Below are 7,903 nucleotides of genomic sequence, written 5' to 3'. Positions count from 1 at the left end.
TCTCTCTCTTTCTCCCTCCTCTCTAAAATGAATAAATAAAAATAAATTTAAAAAAAAATGTAAGTGTTCTAAACATCATATAGCATGGGGAATTACAAATTAAAAGTGCATTGAGTTACTACTAAGCACGTATTAGAAAGGTGAAAGTCCAGAACATTGACAACACCAAATACTGGTGAGAAGATGGGGCAACAGGAACTCTCACTCATTGTTGATGGGTATACAAAACGATACAGCTACTCTGGGAGATAGTTGAACGGTTTCCTACAAAACTAAATATACACCTAGCATACAATCCAACAATCACACTCCTTGGCACTTACCCAAATTAGCTGAAAATTATTTTTAAATTATATATGACTCACATTGTATTTCTATTGGACAGTGATGTTCTATGAAACACACAGCAAAGTTTCTGGCATGTCATAGTCTTTCCAAATGTTCTTTGACACTCATCAATGTCCTGATTTTCTTGTAATGTTCTGTCATTTTTTTTAACTGCAGTCAAAATTTCCTTTTTATTATCACACTTTTCCCTTGACAAATTCTAATAAAATTTAAGGCCAGTTTAATCCTCTGGACTTCACCCCAATTTTCCATCCACTTTAATAACTGAACTTTCCCAATCATCACGTCTAGACTGACATCACCTACAGAGCCCCTGTGGGTAACCTGCCAGTATAATCCTGAGTCAGTGCTGCTGGGTATCTCTGACGTGAGCACTGTCCCCTTATTCCTAGGTGGATCACACAGACACGGCCCTGATTTTCTTTGAGATACTCAGCTTTCAATGACATTTTATTTTATTTTATTTTTGCCTTATGTCCTTCATTAGTTTCCTATACTGTGTAATAAATAACTAAAAATTTCTGAGCTAAAACACTAGTTATCTCAGTTTTCATGGACTTGGTGTCCATCCATGTTTTGGTTGGGTGCTCAGTTTTGGATCTAAAATACTGACATCAAGATGTTTTCTGTTCAGTGTTCTCACCTGGAGACCGAATTAAGGGGAACATCTGCTTTGGAGCTCACTCATTTTCTGGCAGTTCACTTCCTTCTAGCTGAAATACGAGGACACTTGTTTCTTTTTGATTCTTGGACAGAGGTTGCCCTCAGGTCCTAGAGGCCATCCATAGTTCCTCCCTGCCACATGACCCTCTTCGTATGTGGTTTATAGCATTGCTGCATGCTTCTTCCAGGTCAGCAGGAGAATATCTCACTCTAGTTTGCTGAATTGAAATCTAATATAATGCAACATAAATATGGGAGTGACATCCCATCACCTTAGCCCTATTCAAGCAGTTGGAAAGAAGTAATGGATTCTGCTGGCACTCAAGTGGAGGGGGTTATATAAGGGTGTGAACACAGGAAGTCATGGTTATGTGTGTCACAAAGCTCTTTAGTGCCTGGATTTCTTCCTTTGCCACTATCTCCTCACTTCTCTCTCTGGCTCAAGCCCATATAAGCCAGCTATTCTGTCTCTTGCTGTCATTTTACCTCCTAGATGGATTAAATCTCAGAAACCTATTGTTAGATCCTTCCAAAGTGCCCACTGTTAGAATGGAAAACTTTTTTTTTTCCTTCTCTTTCATCTTCTTCCCCCTTCCATTTCATTTTTCTTCCTACCTTTCTTTTCTTTCTTGAAAAAGCTTCTACCAGATTGCTCTTCCCAAATATAGTAACTATACACTCTGGACAAACCACAACAACAACTACCTGCAGGCTATAGAGAATGACAAAAGCAACACACATTCTGGAAGGAAGTAAACACTTGGAACAGCACTGAGTGAGTTTTCTATTTCAGAATATCTGGCCTGAGAAAGACTTCAGCTTGCACCTTGAAGGCACTTAAAACATCATTTAAAAACTCTGCTAAATGAAATACACACAGTTAGAGCAGCTTCCAAATAGGTGACCTAAAAATATAAAAAATTTACTGAATTTTGAGCCTCTACCAAAAATAATAATAATAATAATAAATTTTCAATTTCAGTCCAATCAAGTTAGTTGTTGCTTCATAAAACAAATAAGATATCAACACCCTTTGGAGGACTACAATAGACCCCAAAGTATTCACTATGTGACAGGCAGAATGTTCATTATATAATTCAAGAGGCAGGAAAAAAATTGTAGCATTTTGAGAATAAAAGACAATCAATGCTGACCAACCTTATCAGTAATTACAGTAAATGTCAATGGATTAAACATTTTGATTAAAAAGCAGAGATAGGAAAAATGGATTTAAAAATTGTTCAACTATATTATGTTTTAAAAAGATGTACTTTAAATATAAAAAAACATGAGTTGAAAGTAACAGTAAGCATAAGGAGGTTGGAGTGCCGAGATTAATATCAGATAAAATATATTTCAAGACAAAAAGTATTATGAAAGATAAAGAAGATTACCTTTTTTTTTTTTTTTGTATTTTTCTGAAGTGAGAAACAGGGAGGTAGAGGGACAGACTCCTGAATGCGCTTGACCAGGAGCCACCTGGCATGCTCAATAGGGGGCAATGCTCTACCCATCTGGGCCGTTGCTCTGTTGCAACAGGAGCCATTCTAGTGCCTGAGACAGAGACCATGGAGCCATCTTCAGTGCCTGGGCCAACTTTGCTCCCTTGGAGCCTTGGCTGTGGAAGGGGAAGAGAGAGACAGAGAGAAAGGAGAGGGGAAAGGGTGGAAAAGCAGATGGGCACTTCTCCTGTGTGCCCTGGCCAGGAATCAAACCCTAGGACTTCCACACGCCAGGCTGATGCTCTACTGCTGAGCCAGCCAGCCAGGGCAGGAGCATTACCTGTTGATAAAGTTAATTCTCCAAAGGCATTAACAATCGTAAATTTATACATGGTTATATTTGTTTGGTAGAGCTGCCAAAACAAACACTATATACATGGCAGTTTAAACCACAGAAATTCATTTTTCTCACAGTTCAGAAAGCCAAGAGTCCAAGATTAAGAAGGGTTGATTTATTCTGAGGTCATGAGGTCTTCCTTCCGTGTCAGTCTGAGTCCTCATCTCTTCTTATATAGATGTTAAGCCCTGGCTGGTTGGCTCAGTGGTAGAGCATCAGTCTGGCATGCAGGAGTCCCAGGTTCAATTCCTGGCCAGGGCACACAGGAGAAGTGCCCATCTACTTCTCCACCCCTCCCCTCTCCTTCTTCTCTGTTTCTCTCTTCTCCTCCCGCAGCCAAGGCTCCATTGGAGCAAAGTTGGCCTGGACGCTGAGGATGGCTCTGTGGCCTCTGCCTCAGGCGCTAGAATGGCTCCAGTTGCAACAGAGCAATGCCCAGATGGGCAGAGCATTGCCCTCTGGTGGGCATGCCAGGTGGATCCCGGTGGGGCGCATGCGGGAGTCTGGTTCTCTGTCTACCTGTTTCCAACTTCAGAAAAATACAAAAAAAAAAATAAAAAAGAAAAGAAAAGAAAAGAGATGTTAGTTATGTTGGATTAGGGCCCACCCCCATGACATAATTTTGCCTTGCAGACCTATGTAAAGGTTCTATCTTCAAATACAGCCACATTCTCAGGTACTGGCTATTAGGACTTCAAAATATAAATTTTGAAGGGACACAATTCAGCCAATAACAATGCCTTTATATTTCAAAATACATGAAGCAAAAATGAAAGAATTTAAGTGAGATACATACAATTCTTGTTGGAGATTATTCCAGTCTTCTTTCAGGATATGACTGAACCAGACCAAAAAAAAAAAAGTGAAGACCTTGATGAGCTGAAAAATGGTATCAACACCTTGACCTAGGACGTCAGAGTAATGGCGGGGTAGGAAGCGATACCGATAAATCTCCCCCAAAACTCAACAAGATCCTCAACCAGAAACAGAAAAACCTATACTTGGAGCTTCCAGATGCTTCGCAATACACCCAAAGGTATGATTGAGTGAAAAATTGGCTAAATATATAACCAAACCCCGAAGGAAATAGGGAGTAAGAAATGCTCCGCCTTCCTCACTAACCTAAACAGGGCGGCTTTCTCTGGTAACTGTGAATATAGAAACTGAGGCGGGCAAAGGGGGTGAATAGATCCAGGCCGCCGCGGCACAAACGGCCAAACACCTTGACCTAATTAGTATTCATAGAAGACACACTCAGCAACTGCATCTCTCTAACCCCCACCCCTGTATTAAAGAGTCAAAATTAACTCTTTAAAAATCAAATTTAAATTGGTGATGCTTTTAATAAAAAGTCTACATAGGAATGGTGGGCCATGGTGAAATTATAGTTTATAAAAAACCAAGGTTCTGGACTCTAATCTTTCCAAATAATAAGAGCTAAGTGACTCCTTGTTCTGAATCTTAACCTGTGCTTAGGGAGGGAAGAGTCTATCCACATGTGAATGGTCAAATAATTAGATCCAATTTATAATAAATAGAAATCCTAGAAAGAGAGAGTGTGGTCACATGAACACTGAAGTATGGGTCAGAGAGAGGTATACTGGTCCCAGGGTAATAACATCAAGAATGCTTATTTCCTTTATATTGGTATTTCTAAGAAAACATTTGAACTCCCAGATCCCAGAAGTGGAGGTTGAGTTTGTACAGTGTTTTACAGGCTTCCCACCTTCCTGCAAGTAACTGAGTGGGACAATCAACTAGATTTAAGTTTTAAAAAGTTACATTGTTTTAAATGTTGAAAAATGTATCACATGAATTCTACCCTTATGATTCTCTGATGGGGGTGAGGGAGTTATATTCAATGGGACACTTGAATCCATGTAAACACAATAAATTAAAATTAATAAAAATTTAAAAAACGATTCTCTGACATGGTGCAACATAGAGGATCTCAGCCTAAAGGCACATGCATTTTCTTTCACCACTTTGCTTGATACAGTGAATGCAAAATGGACCTGGAACTAGGCTATGGAGAAACACAGATGACCCCCCCTGAGACTATGGCAAGATCTGCTGAAGAAATATACAGACTGACAGGAGCTGCATCTGAGGGGCTCTGCCCTCTCCTGGTACTGTGATAAAAGAAACAGTGAGTATAGAGGGACAGATCTATCCTATGTAGGTGGGGTATAAAACTGAGACACATGGACATAGATAAAAGTGAAATGGTTACCTGGGGTCAGTGGGGGGGAGTAAAGAGGGACAAATATATGGTGATGGAAAATGATTTGACTTTGGGAGATGGGCACACAATGAAATCAACAGTTCAAATACTATAGAGATGTTTACCTGGAACCTATGTACTCTTATTGATCAATGTGAACTCATTAAATTTAATATTTTAAAAAATATGAGGAGGAGTGATGTAAATCATTTCCATGGTTAGCACTTACGGGCCACCCTCTGTGCTCTCTCCTCCCCGTTCTATGGTGACTATGAAGCCCACAGGTTGAAAAAGCAGAGCCACAAGGTGGAAGTAACCTGGATCTGGGAGTCACTGTATGAAGGACAGATGCCTGGAAGAATCACCCACCCCCCATGGATTTTGTGTTTACAAGAAGTAAAACTTCTGTTAAATTAAGCCACTGAGCTATTGCGGTTTACTATGACTCTAGCCTTGCTTAGCCTGTGGAGACATCAAGGGCTTAAATAATTGTAGGGGTTTGAGGAGCAGGCAATTAAAATGAATAAAGTAGCTAGGAGGGAGACTGAGAGAAGGGATTAGGGCTGGGGAGGGGACTACTTTGCTCTGAGATGTGCGTTCCATTATAGGAAAGAGTTGCTACTCAGACCCAGCTTGTTCTCTTATGAAATTCTTTGGGGGCCATCATTACCAATTTTTTTTTCTTCAAAAAGCTGAAAATCTGGATGTTGATATGAAATCTCCCCATTTTTAAATGTTGTCAGCTCATACAGATGAAAAGAAAAAAGAAAACTCTGAACACAAAACCAAAACAAGAAAACAGCTATCCTTACTGTTTCCTAAGTATGATAGCTATGTTTCTACCTCAAAGTTTTTGCACTTGTTTGTCCTTCTGCTTAGAACATTCTCCCTCTAGACACCTGCAAGTCTTGCTCCTTCTGGTCTTCAGGTCTTTGCCCAGATGTTACCTTTTTAGCAAAGCCTTTCCTGACCACCCTCTCTAAAATTACACACTGTTTCCCTCACATCTTATACTCTCTCCCTATTCCCTGCTGTCTTCCTCTATGCTATCCATCGCCTTTAAATAAATAACAATGGGCACATAACGCAGTCAACAGTTCAAGCGCTGTGGTGATGTTCACCTGAAACCTATGTACTCTTATTGATCAATGTTACCCCCTTAAATTTACTTTCCAAATAAATAAATATAAGTAAAAAAAGAATAATTTTTAAAACTAAAAAAACCCCAAAAAAACCCAGAACAAGATGTACTTGGAAACCCTTGAGTGGGAATATTGCTCAAAAATATGCTTCTTCCATGATACCATACACTTCAATGCCATCAGATCATATAAATAATCCAAAATTCAAAAGATTAAACTCTATTGTGGCATGACCACCCTTAGAAAGGTCAAGGCTCTCGGACTCAGCAATATATGTGGCATAGTTAGGATCCCAGTCAGAGGCAGATTAAGATCGGTTGAGGCCCCAGGCGCAAAAGAAACTATTGGGGCCCTTGCATTAGAAAAAGTGTAAAGTTAGGGTTCTGCGGGGCCCTTCAGAAGTTAGGATCTGGGTGCCCACTGTTAAATCCGCCTCTGATCTCAGTGCATCTTAAACATATTAGCAATTTTTTAAAATCATTACCAATTTTTAGCTCTGTGGGTTAAGAGCATTGTTCTGAAGCAACAAGGTTGCAGGTTCTATCCCTGGTCAGGGCACATACAGGAAACAACCAGTGTGACTGAGTAGAACAACAAATGAATGCTTCCCTTCCCCGTCCACTCTCTCTCCCTCTCACTGTCTCCATATATGAATAAAGTAGCTCAGTTGGTTGGAGCATCCTCCCAGAGCATGGAGGCTGCCAGCTCAGTTTCTGGTCAGGGCACATACAGGAACAGATAGATGTTCCTGTCTCTCTCTTACTGCCTCTCTATAAATAAATAAATTAATTAATTAAAAAACCTTTTTTGTGCTTTCCTTGACATTAGAATTCATAGCCTCGACCTGACATGTGGTGGTGCAGTGGATAAAGCATTGACCTGGAACCCTGAGGTCGATAGTTCAAAACCCTAGGTTGCCTGGTCAAGGTACATATGGCAATTGATGCTTCCTGCTCCTCCCCCTTCTCTCTCTCTCTCTCTCTCTCCTCATTAAAATGAATAAAGTCTTAAAATTAATTTAAAAAAAGAATTCATTACCTTGTGTAAATTATTCTATAGTTTGGAAAGTGCTACATTTATGAATAAGATCCATCCATTCTCTGCCATTTATTTAATCTCATATTCTATTAATATTTCAAGTCTGTTGAGCAAGTTGTTTTACCTAGGCATCCTATACAGGTGTCCCCAAACTACAGCCCCCTGAGGCCATTTGTCCGGCCCCCCGCCGCACTTCTGGAAGAGGCACCTCTTTCATTGGTGGTCAGTGAGAGGAGCACTGTATGTGGTGGCCCTCCAACGGTCTGAGGGACAGTGAACTGGCCCCCTGTGTAAAAAGTTTGGGGACCCCTGCATAATAACTTAACTACCTCCTTTGCTGGAAAGTATCATTGCTGTTGTTGTTTTAATAATCATAATGGACTTTCACTTCCAGCTGGCTATGTATTCTATATACTTTCATAACTCATGCCTGAACCTCCAGCCTCTGAAAGGAGCTATAGTTAATCCTCCAGCCATGAGCAGAAGGCTATCCCAACAGGTATAAGTGGTGCACCCCTCCACCTGTGTTCCATTGCTTTATCCAGGGCCACTCCAGCCAGCCTCCAGCACCTTGCTCATGTGTCGCTGTCATGGTATGACCCGCTGTCCCCGACCCCCAGGACCAGGCACTTTTCTAAGGCAAGTGAAT

This window comes from Saccopteryx bilineata, chromosome 5 (assembly GCF_036850765.1).
Source record: "Saccopteryx bilineata isolate mSacBil1 chromosome 5, mSacBil1_pri_phased_curated, whole genome shotgun sequence".
NCBI lineage: Eukaryota > Metazoa > Chordata > Mammalia > Chiroptera > Emballonuridae > Saccopteryx > Saccopteryx bilineata.
Note: the sequence above shows the minus strand (reverse complement) of the source record.